The sequence below is a fragment of the Lathyrus oleraceus genome, chromosome 5 (assembly GCF_024323335.1).
Source record: "Lathyrus oleraceus cultivar Zhongwan6 chromosome 5, CAAS_Psat_ZW6_1.0, whole genome shotgun sequence".
Taxonomy (NCBI): Eukaryota; Viridiplantae; Streptophyta; class Magnoliopsida; order Fabales; family Fabaceae; genus Lathyrus; species Lathyrus oleraceus.
The window spans coordinates 471178413-471195281 of record NC_066583.1 but is presented as its reverse complement, the minus strand read 5'-3'; the positions used below and the strand labels follow the sequence as shown (position 1 = coordinate 471195281).

General features: G+C 37.4%; 1 non-coding gene across 1 annotated transcript; it reads right to left on the bottom strand.

Annotated features, from left to right (window-relative positions):
* Positions 1-14548: 14548 nt before the first annotated feature.
* LOC127090216 (small nucleolar RNA R71) lies at positions 14549-14655 on the bottom strand. Its single transcript, XR_007791744.1, has one exon. It is a non-coding gene; the product is annotated as a small nucleolar RNA R71 (small nucleolar RNA).
* Between the last annotated feature and the right edge of the window lie 2214 nt (positions 14656-16869).

The following is a 16869-nucleotide window of genomic DNA, read 5'->3' as shown; positions in this document are numbered from 1 at the left end:
GGATCTCTTTGAGAGGGGTTCTTGATCACCAAGCATTGCTTGCATTTGTATATCATTGCTTTTCTTTTAATCACTAACCAAAATGTACAAAAACATGTCATTAACATTTGTCTTGTAGCTTAAGCAGTCAACAGGTCAAGGCATCAGGTGAATTCATGGTACAAAGAGCAGATGGTATTTTCTTGAGATATGGATCATGTGATCATCATATGGAGCTTATGTGAGCTAAGGGTTCATTTTGGACCAATTCCCCAAGTGGTTGAAGCTCAAATTCATCAGAACATTTTCAGGTCATCTAAAGGCCTATGCTAGTCAACTGAAAAGTCAACTGTGGGTTTTGAATTGAGAAATTGAGTTGCTTCATCCCATTCATGTTCCAACAATACTTATTCATCATGTCAAACATCAATGTTGAAGAATTTGAGGTCAAGTCAAAAGTTTACAAAAATGGGAAGTGATCTGTAATTTCAAGTTTCCAAAAATGGAAAGTTTTTGGTCCAACTTCAACTCAACTTTCCAACACCAAAGAAGCTTCAAATGAATTTTTGTCCAACAAGAAAGTTGAAGATCTCTCTCTACCATTTCCAAAAACTCCAAGATCATGAGCATCTGATGAATGGTTGAGGAGATATCATCCAATCATTGCCAAGTGTGCATGGAACTTCCAAAGGCCATAACTTTTGATTCATAACTCCAAATTTGGTGCCTCTTTTTCTAAAATGCTTCTCATGACATGAACTTTTCAAAACATTCATCACATTGCATGAATTTCCATCATATGATCATTTGCTATTCCATGCCCATTTTGGAGGGAATTTTGAAAATTTTAAATTGGTGCATCATGGGAACTTTTTACCATTGCCATTGTGTTGGAAAAATGATTTTAAGTGCAATTGACCATGCAATTGGCACTGTTCACGTATGCATGCTTCATACACCACCAATTTTCATTTTTTTTCCATACACCTTATTTGCACTTAATTTCAACTAAGCATTATTAATTTGGATTAAGAGTGGATTAGGACTTCATATATATTCATAATCATAACAGAATTGAGGGAATTCTAGATCTAGATCTCAAAATTCTCTCTCCCTCCAAAATTCTTCATTATAGCACCTTGATTTTATTGAAGAATCATGATCAGTGAGTGTGATTGAATGCGAATTCAGCTTCTGTTTGAGGAATTCGAGCCAGAATCGTGCATGTGGAGCTCAAGAACATAACAATGGCAATTCAGATTTAAGCAAGATTGAAGCAGTTTCAAGTCTCATTTTATTCATCAAACATCATAGCAAGTGTTCTGGAGTAGATTTGAAGCTTGCCAAGTCTTGATTCGCGCGTTTCCAGAAGTTGATCTTCAAGAGGTCATATTTTCGAGCTTCTTAATTCACTGTTTTGTATGCATAATCTTGTAGAACATTGAATGCTGAGCAATCTGATATGAATTTCGTGTGAAATGATGCACTATAGCATGAGATATGCTCGATTGAAGTTTGGTTCATCAAACTTATTTTGCACGATTTGAACTTGTTATGATGAATTAGGATTAGATAATGCTTGATCTGTAATCTCCATTGCATGAGGATTCGAATGGTGTATTAATTTTGAAATTCTGCAAAAAAAATTGTTGAGAGCACTGTTCCTCCACCGTCTTCACGAAGAAGACGGTGGTTTCCGCCCGTAGCGTCCACCTAACGTCCGTTTAGTGTCTGTCTGGTTTTGGTTAGGGTTTTGGTCCAAAACATCGTCGTTTTGGCCAGCGAAGGCGCCTTCGCTTCGATTCCAGCGTGCGGCAACATTTTCAAATTAATTTTCATTCTTCATTTTCCCTCCAATTTACATATGCCATGTCCATTTTCATTTCAAATTTTTTGTTAACTTTGAAAAATCATAATAAATTGAAAAATGATCCAAATAAATCCATTCTTTTTGTAGCATGATCCTTGGAATGTCCTCTATTTTTTGGTGCAAATTTCTGAAATTGTGCATGGCTGGAATTTTGTTTGCTCTAGGTTGATTGAACATGTGTACATATGTGACCTTGCTCCATTGTTTCTATCATGAAATGCTTGATATTGATCCAAATGCTATGAAATTTTGCCTGATTGTTCCTAACATGTTGATGGATGTTTGAGGCTTGATTGTGCATTTTTACTATTTGTCATTTCTGTTTGATACACATGATGGTATGGTGTGACAATGTGTGTCACACAATTTGATGTTCAACTTGTACAATTTCATTTCCATATCAAATGACCTCTGTTGATTCTGATTTTTTTATGATGATTGTGTTGGATGTGTTGAATGCTCATAAAAATTTTCATAATTTTCTGAATCATTTCTGTTTTGATTTGGAATTTTCATTCTCAAATGTCCAAATGTATGCTTTGAAATTGTCTTTGACTTCTCTTGCTTATTACATGGATTTACTTGATGATTTTGTTTTGGTCCTTTTTAGGACATGTTAATATGTGTTTGAAGTTGCATTGTGTTGAAAATTAGCTCCTGTTTTGAATTTTTTCTTCACCTTTGACCCTGGGCTTTGCCTTAGTGGTTTGTACTTACATGTGAGCTTTGAATTTCAGGACCAAGCACCTAATCTCCATGGTTGATGTTACTTCATCATTTGAATGTTGATATTTGATATTGATTGCTAACATTTGGTTGTTTTGTAGGTTGATGATAATTCACTTGAGTTTTCCTTATGGCTTACATATTGTACATTGGGATTGTCTGTTTGTTGTTGATTGTTGTCTGTTTGTCTGAATACTGTACTGATTTGTTTAGTTGTTTACACAGGTTCATAAGTTGCTTTAAATTCATTTGAACTTTGCTTTGCTTGTGGTTTGCATACCACTTAGGTATAATTCCTGATCTTCATGTAGTCTGGAAGACCTGCTGTTATTGGCAGGCACCTGTCTGAAGCCCTCCTTAAGAGGCCATGTCTTTGTTTGTTTAATTTTGTGCCAAGCAGGTTAAGTCTTCTTAAGAAGCAATTGGCAAATAGAAGGGATGTGCAATCCATCCCCTGCTATTCAGTTGTGTCTTTCATTTTGCTCACGCCATGTGTTGATGCACTTTGAATAAAAAACCTAAAATCTTGTATATAGAGTCAGTCATTGTGGAATAGAGTTCCCCATTCTGGACTCCCACACCTTCTATTGATTCAAGCTCACCCAGGCCCGGGTTAAGAGCTATGAGGCATAACCCTCATATCCATTTCATCTGCTCACCCTAACTCTCAATGTTAGAGGTTAAGAGCCTGACTACCCATTCCAGTATTTGGCTTATTTGTCAAGGTCGATATGACCCCTTGACTAAAGCCCAACCTTGCTTGAGCCTATTGATTGTGTATAGTGTGTGATAATTGACCACTTGTTTGCTTACTTGTCCATCTATGCATAATTGTTTGTGTGTGCCTTGTGCATTGTTTTCATCTTTGAGTATTAATTGTACATCATTTCATGATCATTGTTCATACTTTGTGACATTTTGTTTTGTCCATTGAGGAGTCAATTGTAAGTCCAGCTATTGGCATTTGCTCTCTGTGATCTGGTAGGAGTTGGAACTAAGACCATTGATTGACATTCCATTTCCTAGGAGTCGAGTGTAAGACCATTTATTGGCAACTTGTTTCCTCTTGCTTACTGCATTTGTTTTCTTTGCTTTGTGAGGCTGGTGTAAGTCCATTGATTGGCATCCGGTTTCCATCTTTGTTTTGTGGAGGTGGACATAAGACCATTGATTGGCACTCCATTTCCTATTTTATTTTGTCTTGTGAGGAGTCAGATGTAAGACCATTGATTGGCTATCTGTTTCCTGTGATCATTTTGTGAAGTCAGGTATAAGACCATTGATTGGCATCTTGTTTCCTTTTCTGTTTTCTTTTGTGGAGTTGGATGTAAGACCATTTATTGGCAATCCATTTCCAGTTTTGCTGCTCCTTGAACCTGCTTACTTATTGATTGTTCTGTTGCCTATTCCAAAGGAATCACTTGGATCATCTACATATGATTTCAAGAGGTGAACTCCTAAGAAGTTCTATTCCTCATTCCCCACCTTTTGTTTCCTTACAACCTCCGCTTGCATTTATAACCCAAACCAGAAAACTTTGTGCAAACATTTTCACTTCTTTTCAAACTAGAAACCTAGGCCTTAAGCCTCTGATTTTCAAACTTCATTTTCACGATACTTCTTCTGAATTGAATCTAATGTCAACTTCGACTTCATCTTTGTGAGTAATCCTAATTGGTTAATTTCACTCATTCAATTGCTTTTGTGGCTTTTGTCCACTTCTTGATAAATTTTCATACATTAGCCATAGATCTCAATTATCTTAGTGGTTGATGTGAATCTCACCTTTTGTCCTTAGTGATTGAATTGTAAGACTTCCTTGCTTATTATAGGGCACGATCCCTCACTAGCAAGTTGAAGCTTTTCTCACATGGTGGACTTGTGGTTATATAGGTTGAGTTTTCTCCCATGGATAATGAAAGACCTTAGGGCTTTTGTTTAAAATCAATCCACTTACTTTTTTGGAAATCTTTTAGCCGAACTACGAGGTTTTGATCCTGTAAAGGTACGTAGGCAATGGATTCTTCCATCCAAACACAAAAATAATAAAAATTGTATATTCTTCTCTCATCCCTTCAATCAATGTTTGCACAAAAATATTTCATAATCAAATAATTTTACAACAAGTTGTGAAAAGGGCTCCTTAGGAGTACCTAGGACGTTTTGGGTGCCTAACACCTTCCCATTGCGTAACCAACCCCCTTACCCAGATCTCTGTACCTCTTTTATTAGTTTTCTTTGTAAAACTTCTTAGGCTTTTGTTCGCTTTCTAGCCATTCCTTTGGAAAAATAGAAGTGCGGTGGCGACTCTATCTTTGTATGCTTTTCTTTTGATTTAGTCAATAAATCATAAAGTGACGAATACACCGCTACAGAGACAACTATCGTAGAACAGAGTAATCAACAATCCAAAGGCTCAAATCTACCCGAGGAAAGAAATCTGCTGAGGAGAGGAAAAGTTATCGAGTTTGCAGGGAATTTTAGGTCAATGCCATATCAAATGGAAGACAACCATACTGAAGGAACCTCTGACTGGGAACGAGTTGGATAGCGACTGGTAGGGAAACCAATGGGATCTATTGGCGAAAACATCTTGCTCTGCTGAAGATTATTCCTGCTAAAGAAATGCGATCTCCATTGGGGAACACAGAAACACTGTCGGGAAATAACACGTCGCAAGGTACTGAATCAACCAACTTAGTTGGGGAAAAGAATCGAACTCTGCTAGGGAACAAACACTATGCAGGGGAACCAGATCAAAACAAACAACTAGGGATACCCGAAGGGTTAACTTCTTGGGGAACCTCTGATGCTTAGCACTTAAGGACTTGTTGCTCTTTGAAGTGCTGTTGAAGCTTCCTTTTAATTGCTTTGAAAATTTCTTTCTTTTATATGTTTTTAAGAAAAAAAGTTTTTGATTAAAAATTTTAATTTCCAAAATGATCATAATAAAATTTAAACTATTGGCTGAAGTAAATAAGAGTAGAAACAATTGGACAAAAGCTCAACTTTATTTAATGGGATGGTAGTCTGTAAATGACAAGACTCCATAGATTTTTACAAAGTTGAAAATGGTAATTTACATGGAAAAGGGCTACACTGAATACAAATTATCCTTAATCCTTCTACCAATCCTTGATATCCACTGTGCTCTTGACCGCTACTGGGATGATGAATCAACGTCAACCCTTGTGCTTAATCAAGGTCTTTCCAAAACTGGAAGATCAGTAGACTGCATTTACTTGCCATAATCCCTAATTTTTTCATAAGTTTCCCCAAGGTGGGGTACTCAACTTATCGAGAAATTCTTTTTCTATTTTTATGTCTCTAATTTTTGCCTGGATTGCCCTTTCGGATTTTCAATCCACTGAGACGCTCATTTTTGCCTAAGCCGCCTTTTCGGGTTTTCAACTTAGCAAGCTGTTCTTTTCTTTTTTTTAGGCGAAGTATTTCTTGAATGCATCTACGTTCACAAGACGAGTGAACTTTTCACCATCCATAGTTGTAAGATTCAAGGCGCCGCCTAAAAAGGATCTTTTAACAACATATGGGCCTTCATAATTAGGAGTCCATTTTCCCCTAGAATCTGGTTTGAACGATAGAATCTTCTTGAGCACAAGGTCACCTTCTCTGAACACACGAGGTCTGACCTTCTTATCAAAAGCTTTCTTCATTGAAGTGCGGATGGATGTACGATACCCATGTAAAGCAAACGGGGGCATCTCATGCCAATAATTATACATGATAAGCATCTTCTGAATAATCTTCTTAATGTTCTTATTTGCAGCTTCAACAACCCCATTCATCTTAGGTCTGTAGGGAGAAGAATTATGATGTGTAATCTTGAAATCTTTGCAAAGGGCTTCCACCATATTGTTATTCAAGTTTGATCCATTACCAGTAATGATCTTACTTGGCACACCACAACGGCATATGATCTGATTCTTGATAAACCTTACAACAACTTGCTTGCTTACATTTGCATATGATGTCGCTTCAACCCATTTTGTGAAGTAGTCAATTGCCACTGGAATGAAACGATGTCCATTCGAAGCTCTGGGCTCAATCATCCCAATCATATCAATTCCCCACATGGAGAAGGGCCATGGGGAAGAAATAACATTCAATAGTGGCGGAGGAACATGAATCTTATCAGCATAAGTTTGACACTTGTGGCACTTCTTCACAAACATGCAATAGTCAGATTCCATTGTCAGCCAATAGTAACCTACTCGCAACATCTTCTTTGCGATTGCATGCCCATTGAAATGAGTACCAAAGGAACCTTCATGCACTTCAGTCATCAACAAGTTTGCTTCGTGTCTATCCACGCATCTGAGCAAAACCATGTCAAAGTTTCTCTTGTACAGTATATAACAATTCAAGTAGAAATTAACGGCTAATATTCTCAAAGTATTCTTATCTTTCAAAGATGCCCAAGGTGGTAAACCTGACTTTGGAGGAAAAATTCGATGTCATAATAACACGGCTTCTCGTCTTTGAATTCTTCAACAACGAACACACATGAGCTGGCCTATCAAGACGTATCACAGACAAGTTAGAAACTTCATTCCAATACTTCACTAAAATCATTGACACCAATGTTGCAAGAGCATCTGCCATCCGGTTCTCATCTCGAGGAATATGATGAAACTCAACTTTTATAAAGAAAGTTGAAATTCTCCTTGCATGATCTCTATATGGTATTAAACCGGGTTGATTTGTCTCCCATTCACCTTTGATATGATACACAACAAAATCTGAATCTCCAAAGACATCCAAATACTTGATTATGAGATTCATGGCCTCTTCAAGCCCCATAATGCAAGCTTCATATTCTGCCATATTGTTTGTACACTTGAAAGTCAATCTAACTGTAAATGGTAGATGTGTGCCTTGAGGAGTAATGATCACTGCCCCAATACTATTTCCTTATTGATTAACAGCTCCATCAAATACCATGCCCCAACGGGAACCAGGTTCTGGCCCTTCTTCAAGCAATGGTTCATCATTATCTTTCATTTTCAAGTACAAAATCTCTTCATCAGGAAAGTCATACTGCACTGACTGATAATCTTCAATTGGTTGATGAGCCAAATGGTCAGCCAAGATACTACCTTTGATCGCTTTCTGAGAATGGTATTCGATATCATACTCTGATAACATCTGCCAACGGGCAATCCTCCCAGTTAGAGCAGGCTTCTCAAATATATACTTAATTGGATCCATTTTTGATATCAAGCAAGTGGTATGATTCAACATATATTGATGTTCAACACTTTTTCATTTGGAGCTTGGAACATGGAGAATTTTGAGGTGGAAGTTTGGAAATCTCAACATGTTGAAATTTTTTCTAAGTGTTAAGCCATATATCTAAATATTCCACCTTGCTTAACTTTTTATGTGACCTTCAAATAAAAAAGTGTGTTCATCAAAGTTGTATCTATATCAAAGAACTTCAAAATAGTCATCAATTTCAATAAATTTGGATTTATAATGATATAGTTATACATTTTTGAAGTTTGGAAAAATCACTTGTTCAATGGTATAGGTAAAAAATGACCTATAATGTAACCTCATATCACATGTTCATAAAAGTTTAATTTGATTTCACTATAAACATCAAAGTTAAAGTAGACATCTTGAATATCATTTTGCAACTTGTAAATATTTAATCTCAAAAAAATTGAGCAAGTTATGGCCTTGGGAAGTTGACCTTCAAATTAGGGTTTAGACAAAATGACCTATAATGTTTCAACAGATAAAATGATTTTCCAAGCAAAACTTGCTCTAGGTCTCAACATGAAAGTTGTTTGGAATGTCATCTAGAGTAACTTTTCTCTGGGAATAATTTTCATATGGTGAATATGTTAGAAGATAGGGTCTAGGGAGACCCAGTTTTGATTAGATGAATTCATCTGGCCAACCAACATAAACCAACTTGCTAACCTTCAATTCTTTTGACTTTCTTGGCTCATGGTAGATCATATATGCCTAAGATGATGAATTTTGAAATGTACCATGATAAATTTGATCAATTCGTGAGATAGCTTGTCAGAGAAGTTACTCAAGATACCTAGTCAAACTAGGGTTTCCAAGGCAAATAACTTCCAAACTCTTGAAGAACACTTGTTCAATATGACATGTAGAGATTAATGGAACTCATATATGATGCTCATAACCATTCTTGGATCAATTCATGGTTGTGCTCTTTGTCATGAGGGTCTCAAACCCTGGATGTGAACTTGATAGGTCAATGGAGATCATGCCCTGCCTACAAAGGGGTTAGGCAAATACAAAGATATATTTTTGGTATTTTGGTTTGTAAAATGATAAAATACAAGTACGATACAATTACAAAGTGCTTGGTGATCTCTCCTAAAAAAACCCAATGAAAGAGGGGTAAGGAGGATGCCAAGGTATGATCCCAATGCTAATGCTTATGATGAAATTGCATGAGGGGTCTTAGGGTCAAAATTGGGGTCTCACAACTGCCCCTATTTAAGGACATTGTAAATGAAGAGGCGAAGGTTAAAATCTTCACGTCAACTCAGTAGAATGGGCTTAAATAACAACATAAAGAAACAAATTTTGGTTCCTAAGAGACCTCATGATGCATATGATATGAATGTAAAAGTAAAATCTTTGTGGGGAAATATTGCCACAAAGGAAAAGAAATCAGAGACCGAAAGTTCGCAGGAGTATAATGCATTCTATAAGGAACACTCACTGGGGAGACAGAGACTCTGGGGGATAAAGGAGTTATGCATAGGCCCGGCTACGAGTAAAAACTACTGGGGGACTAGAGCAATTCCATACAAAATGGAAAGACTCATCCGGGGGAACAATAACATCTGCAGGGGATACGAGTAAGTTAGGCTAAAACTAAAATACTTGAATCATGTAGGGAAAGAAATTTCACTAAGGAAACACGCACTCAACTAAACTGGGGAAGAAATAAACTTCAACACAGAAGGAGCAGAAATCTACTATCCACTACATGTTATCAGGAAGAAGACCAAAGGTGAGAGTATCCGTCGCCGGTTAGGATGAACATATCAAGGATGACTCGCTGAGAAAATCCAAGAGGGAGTATTCATTACCGGTTACTGGGTAAGAATAGCCTTGTTGGGGAAAATGCAGAAAATAGGATTTGCAACTACCAGTTACCGGGCAGAAGACCAAAGGTGAGAGTATCTGTCATCGATTAGGATGAACATATCAAGGATAGACTCAACAGGGAAGAAAATACGTCATCGGTTAAGATGAACATATCAAGGATAGACTTGCCTTGGACTGTCAAGGAGGATACTCGTCATCAGTTAGGATGAACATATCAAGGATATATTAACTGAACAAAAAGTATGAATTACATCTATCGAATGCTGGATAGAAGACCATCAAAGAGAAAATTCGTCACCGGTTAGGATGAACATATCAAGGACGACTCAGTGAGGGGAGGAAATAGGAATTATATTTATTAGTTACTAGATAGAATACCATCAAAGAGAAAATCCGTCACCGGTTAAGATGAACATATCAAGGATTAACTTTGGGAGAAAAAGTAGGGTTTATAACTACCGGTTACTAGGTAGAACACCATAAGGAGAAGGAAATCCATCATCAGTTAAGATGAACATATCAAGGATTAACTCTCTGGGGAACACAATAGGGATTACAACTACCTTTTTACTTGGTAGAATTCCAAGTATGAGAATATCCGTCATCGGTTAGGATGAACATGTCAAGGATAGATTCAGGAATGGGAAAGAAAGATATCCGTCATCGGTTAGGATGAACATATCAAGGATATACTTCCTAGGGAATCAGAAACAAATGAATCCACCGGGGATTCCACTGATGGGAAAACTGGGATACTTTTGTCGGGTATTGGGAAAGAAGTAACAAACTGCAAACTAAGAAGAATATTACCAATTACTGGGTAATAAGCTCTTACGAGACTTAAATCATCATTCTAGGTAAGAGCTAGAAAGAAATAGTCAATCAAGATTCAACCCATTAAGGACATAATTCATGGGGAGTGATTCCATCCAGATAAACAGCTAGAAAGGAGACTGAAGTAATGACCATCCACGAGGGAGCAACTCAATGGGGAAGAGGAGAAAGGTTAAAGTCTTTATGCTTAAGGAAATTGATTAAACTAAACTTTTGTAAAGAAAGTTAAAATCCTCCTCGCATAATCTCTATATGGTATTAAACCGGTTTGATTTGTCTCCCATTCACCTTTGATATGATACACAACCAAAGCTGAATCTCCAAAGACATCCAAATACTTGATTATGAGATTCATGGCCTCTTCAAGCCCCATAATGCAAGCTACATATTCTACCATATTGTTTGTACAATTGAAAGTCAATCTAACTATAAACGGTAGATGCGTGCCTTGAGGAGTAATGATCACTACCCCAATACCATTTCCATATTGATTAACAGCTCCATCAAATACCATGCCCCAACGGGAACCAGCTTCATCACTATCTTTCATTTTCAAGTACAAAATCTCTTCATCAGGAAAGTCATACTACACTGACTAATAATCTTCAATTGGTTGATGAGCCAAATGGTCAGCCAAGATACTACCTTTGATCGCTTTCTGAGATCAGTATTCGATATCATACTCTGATAACAACATCTGCCAACGGGCAATCCTCCCAGTTAGAGAAGGCTTCTCAAATATATACTTAATTGGATCCATTTTGGATATCAAGCAAGTGGTATGATTCAACATATATTGACATAGATGCTTAGTAGCCCAAGCTAATGCGCAACAAGTCTTCTCGAGCATAAAATACCGAGTCTCATAGTTGGTGAACTTCTTACTGAGGTAGTAAATTGCAAATTCTTTCTTTCCAGTCTCATCTTGGTGACAAAGACCACAACCCATAATCTCATCAAGCACAGTCAAATACATGATCAACGGTCTTCCTTCAACAAGCGGAGACAAAATTGGAGGTTCAAGCAGATATTCCTTGATACTCTCAAAAGCTTTCTGGCAGTCTTTAGTCCAATCACAAAACTTATCTTTCCGAAGAACCTTGAATATAGGTGCACATGTGGCAGTAATGTGTGAAATGAAACTGGAAATATAATTCAAGCGGCCGAGAAAACGTCTGACTTACTTCTCAGTTTTGGGCACAAGCATCTCTTGTATTGCTTTGACCTTGGAAGGATCAACTTCAATACCTTTCTCGCTGACAATAAAGCCCAACAACTTACTAGAACGAACACAAAAAAGTACACTTATTAGGATTCAAACGGAGTTTATACTTCCTCAAACGCTGGAATGGATTCAACAAATGCTCAACATGTTCCTCTTCATCAATCGATTTAGCAATCATGTCATCGACATAAACCTCAACCTTTTTATGCATCATATCATGAAAAAGAGAAGTCATTGCTCTTTGGTATGTTGCACCAGCATTCTTTAGACCGAAAGGCATCACTCTATAACAGAATGTGTCCCCAAGGTGTATCGAATGTGGTTTTCTCCATATCTTCGGGTGCAATCTTGATCTGGTTATATCCGGAAAATCCATCCATAAACGAAAAGACTTTGAACTTAGCAGTATTGTCTACCAACATACCAATGTGTGGTAGAGGGAAATCATCTTTTGGGCTGTCTTTATTCAAATCTCGATAATCAACACACATGCGGACTTTTCCATCTTTCTTTGGCACATGCACTATATTGGCCACCCATTACGGATACTCAGCAGTCACAAGGAAACCGACATCAATCTTCTTTTGCACTTTGATAACACTGAAATTTACCGTATTTTCGACTCCGATTTCACATGCATTCTAGTTGTTTTATTGTTATTTTGTTGTGTTATTTCTATGTTTTCCTTTGTTTTCAGGTTTTTACTTTAATCGGAGCCCCGATCGAGAAAAGGAGCGAAAAAGAGCCAAAAACCCTAAAATTCAGCATTTTGTACTTGTGGCCTACCCCATGGCTGGCGCCACAGACCCTGCCATGACGTGTCCGAGCTCAACTTCCCTCAACTGCCACGTTCCCCACTACCTCCACTAAGGCGCCTCAGATTGGCCTTGTGGCGGGCGCCACAAGAGGAAAAGTTTTCCCTCCCATTTTCAAGTTGAAGGGCATCCTTGTCATTTTCATCTTTTTACTTGCTTATAAATAGGAACTCGAAATCATTTTTACAATCATCCAAACTTAGAGCAGAGGCAAACTCAGAGCAACTTTGTTTCACTTAGGCATATAATCAGTATTTTAAAGTGGTAATCGCTTCGCATTGGAGTGTTATCACAATTGTGTAATCGAGTCTGTGATAGAGTCTGTAATCGAGTTTGGAGCACTTTGGAAGGAAGTTAATCCTGTCGCCATTTTCATTTCCGCTTTGCAATTTACTCAACCCTCCGATTGGAGCAGGTTTTAATTACTTGTCTTTATCTTATTTATTTTCCCGCACTCGCTTTACTTTTGTTTATTTCCCGCACTCGCTTTAAATTGTTTATTTCCTCGCACTCGCTTTACTTTTGTTTATTTCCCGCACTCGCTTTACTTTTATTTACTTTCCGCACTCACACTACTTTTATTTACTTTCCGCACTCGCACTACTTTTATTTAAGTTAATGCACTTTTACTTTACCATGTCTAACTAAATTTAAAAGGTTAGAATGTAAAGATCGTAATTGAACCGATAATCCGTACAATTGTTCATAGAAACACTTAAGGGCTATTTTAACTTTCAACTTAAGTTTTCCCGCACTTCAATTTCTGTTGGGTAAGATCGAAAGCCGTCCAACGTCTTTTTAAACTTAATTGTTTTTAACTATTTCAAAAACAGCGAAAGCGCTTTGTTTAGTTCATTAGGAGTTTCTAACTTAGTTAGAAAAGAGATTTTAAAACTATTTTCGGACTCGTTTATAAGTTTAGAGTCTGGTTCGTGAGAGCCTCTTTTGGTTAAGAAATCCAGGTTATAATACTTTTCAACTTAGTCAAGATACTATATTTCTTAAAAATAGGTTTACTACTCTAACGCAATGCACACCTTTTTATAAGTGACAATAAGAGGGTTTGATTAGGGAGTACAACTCGGTTCTGAATAAGCGAAAGCGACAGTTCCTGTTAAATTAGTTCTTTTCAAAGTAGGAAACATTGCCCATAAGTAGCTCTATTAGCAAGTACTTGGATTATTAATTGATTACGTGAATTACATTCGACCCTGTCGTTATTAATTAAACTTTATTCAACATTTTACTTTTCACTGCACACTCTAAAAACACCTATTTTGATTGCCTTTGATAAACACCATAACAATAGATAACGATAGCTTGACACTTGGTCTCTGTGGATTCGACAATCTTTTATATTACTGTGACGCGTTCGTATACTTGCGAAACACCGCATCAAGTTTTTGGCGCCGTTCCCGAGGACCAATTTCGTCAAATTTCATTTTCCTGTTGTTATATCGTTTAGACTTAGGCTATTTCCCGCCGGTCAATGCGAAGAACTCGCAGCACTGGAAGTTTAAGCTTAGTATACAATCTGGAGGAACCTTAACGTTACGCTCGCGCACATTTATTCTGTCATAGAATTAAGAGAGCTATGGCCGAAGATCAAAACCAAAGACCTCTTAAGGATTTCGCTCAACCATCTAACGAAGAACCTAGTTCTAGTATAGTAAACCCAACCATCCCAGCTAATAATTTTGAAATTAAACCATCCCTGTTGCAACTAGTGCAATAGAGACAATTCGCAGGTCTCGCTACTGAGAACCCAAACCAACATTTAAAAATATTTCTCCAATTAACAGACACTTTTAAAACCAATGGAGCTTCTCCTGAGGTAATACGTTTAAGGTTATTTCCTTTTCCCTCAGAGATAAAGCCCTATCATGGTTAGATTCCCTTCCACCCAATTCCATTATGACTTGGGATAACCTTAGAAGAGTTTTTCTTGCTAGATATTTTCCCCCGAGTAAGACCGCCGTTCTTCGAAACCATATAACTAGATTTACCCAAAACCAAGGAGAATCGTTGTTCGAAGCTTGGGAGAGATATAAAGAGTTGTTAAGAGCATGCCCACATCATGGTTTAGAAAATTGGTTAATCATTCCAACCATCTATAATGGACTTCATTACAACACAAAGATGACCATCGACGCTGCCGCAGGCGGTACTCTGATGAACAAACCTTATCCTGAAGCTAGTGCCCTCATCGAAGATATGGCTCAAAACCATCAATCATGGGGAGTCGAACGAGCGACAGTAGAGAGGAAGGAAGCCCAAGGAGGAGTGCATGAACTAATCTTTATAGACATGATGCAAGCTAAAATGGACGCATTAGCCCTCAAGGTCGAGCATATGTGCATAAACCCGAAGACTATAGCCGCAGTTTCGTCGGATTGTGAGATATGTGGAACCAAAAGACACCAATCTGCAGAATGCAGTCTATTAAAAGAAACCCACTATGAGCAAGTGAACTACACCCAAGGGAACCCATATTCGAATACCTACAACCCTGGATGGAGGAATCACCCGAACTTCTCCTATAAAAACAATAACCCTATTCAAAATAATGCACCCCCGAGACCTAGTTATCAAGCCCTTAGATAAAATCAACCTATGCAACCTGTACCACCAAAGCCGAGCCTTGAGAAAATTATGGAAAATTTTATCACCGCTCAAGCGCAACAAAACAAGGAGTTCATGAATCAAAACATTCATGTTAACGAATTGATTACTCAGTTAGGAACCAAGGTTGACCAAATAGTTACTCATACTTGTAGCACCTCAAATTTGCACCTCCCATTTGTACATTCATTTCATTTTTTAGGTCACTAACATCACATTAACATTGCATTGTCATTGCATCTCATGTTACATCTCATCAGTCAAAACTGGTAAGGAGAATCCATCTGTGCAAGAGAGCAAGGACATTCCCATGAGATAAAGGCCCTATGGTTGTTCTAGGGAGCTTACATGACCCAAGGTTCATTTTGATGCAAGTTGGCCAAGTGTTGAAGACTCAAAGTCCACAGTGCATGACCAGGTCATCTGAGGCCCATAAAAGTCAACAGAAAGTCAACTGAGGGCTAGGAGGTGGAGAAATGAGTTTTAACATCTCATTCATGTTCAAATAAGGTTATTCAACATGTCAAACATCTACCTTGAAGATTTCGAAGCCAGATCAAAAGTTTCCCAAAATGGAAAGTGACCTGTAATTTCAAGTTTCCAAAAATGGCATGTTTTTGGACCAACTTCAACTCAACTTTCCAACATCAAAGAAGCTTAAAATGAAATTTTGTCCAACATGAAATTTGAATATCTTTCTCTCCCATTTCCAAAAAGTCCAAGATCATGAATTTCTAATGAATGGTTAAGGAGTTATGATCAAATCATGGCAAAGTGTGCTTGAAACTTCAAATGGCCATATCTTTTGAACCAAGACTCCAAATTTAGTGGTTCTTTTTGCATTGTTCTTCTCATGTCATGAGGTTTCCAAACCAACCATCACATTGCTTAAAATGTTATCACATGAGCATTGGCATATCCAAGTCAATTTTGGAGGGAAAATTGGAAATTTAAAAATGGTGCATTGTATGGACTTTCTACCATTGCCATTGTATTTGAAATGTGATTTTGAGTGAAAATAATCAAGGAAAGGGCACTATTCACGTGTGCATCTCATGCATGAGGTGAAAGTGCAAATTTGTGCATGCACCTTGTAATCCCTTAATCTCATTTAGTTTTGGTTTAAGCTTAATTTCAGAATGATTAAGAGGACATATATAAGGATAATCATAACTGTTTCATTGAGAACACACATTTTCAGATCTAGATCTTGAAATTTTTCAAAAAATTTCTCTCAAAAAGATTTTCCAAATTCTTCACATAAACCTCATTTCTCTTGGTGAATTCATGATCATGGAGTGTTTTTAAGTAAGATTGAACGTGCATCTTGTGGATTTCTGCTCAATTTCGTGCATGCTCAAGCTTGAATGCATCAATGGAGTTTTCAAATTCAGTTTGATTCACACGTGTTTAAGCTTCCAATTCTTCATCAAACATCTCCACAAGTATTATAGAGTTGATCTGGAACGTTTGGAGCCTTGGAATGTGCAAAACAAGATTATGCTCTTCAAGAGGTTTGGTTTTCGATCTCAATTATTCTCAAATCCATGAACATAATTGTGTATATCCTTGTTTACTGAGAATTCTGGTAGAAAAATCAAGTGAAATGGTGTAGTATTGACTGAGTTATGTGCATTTGAAGTTTGAGATGCAAAAATGTTCATGCACGATTCTCT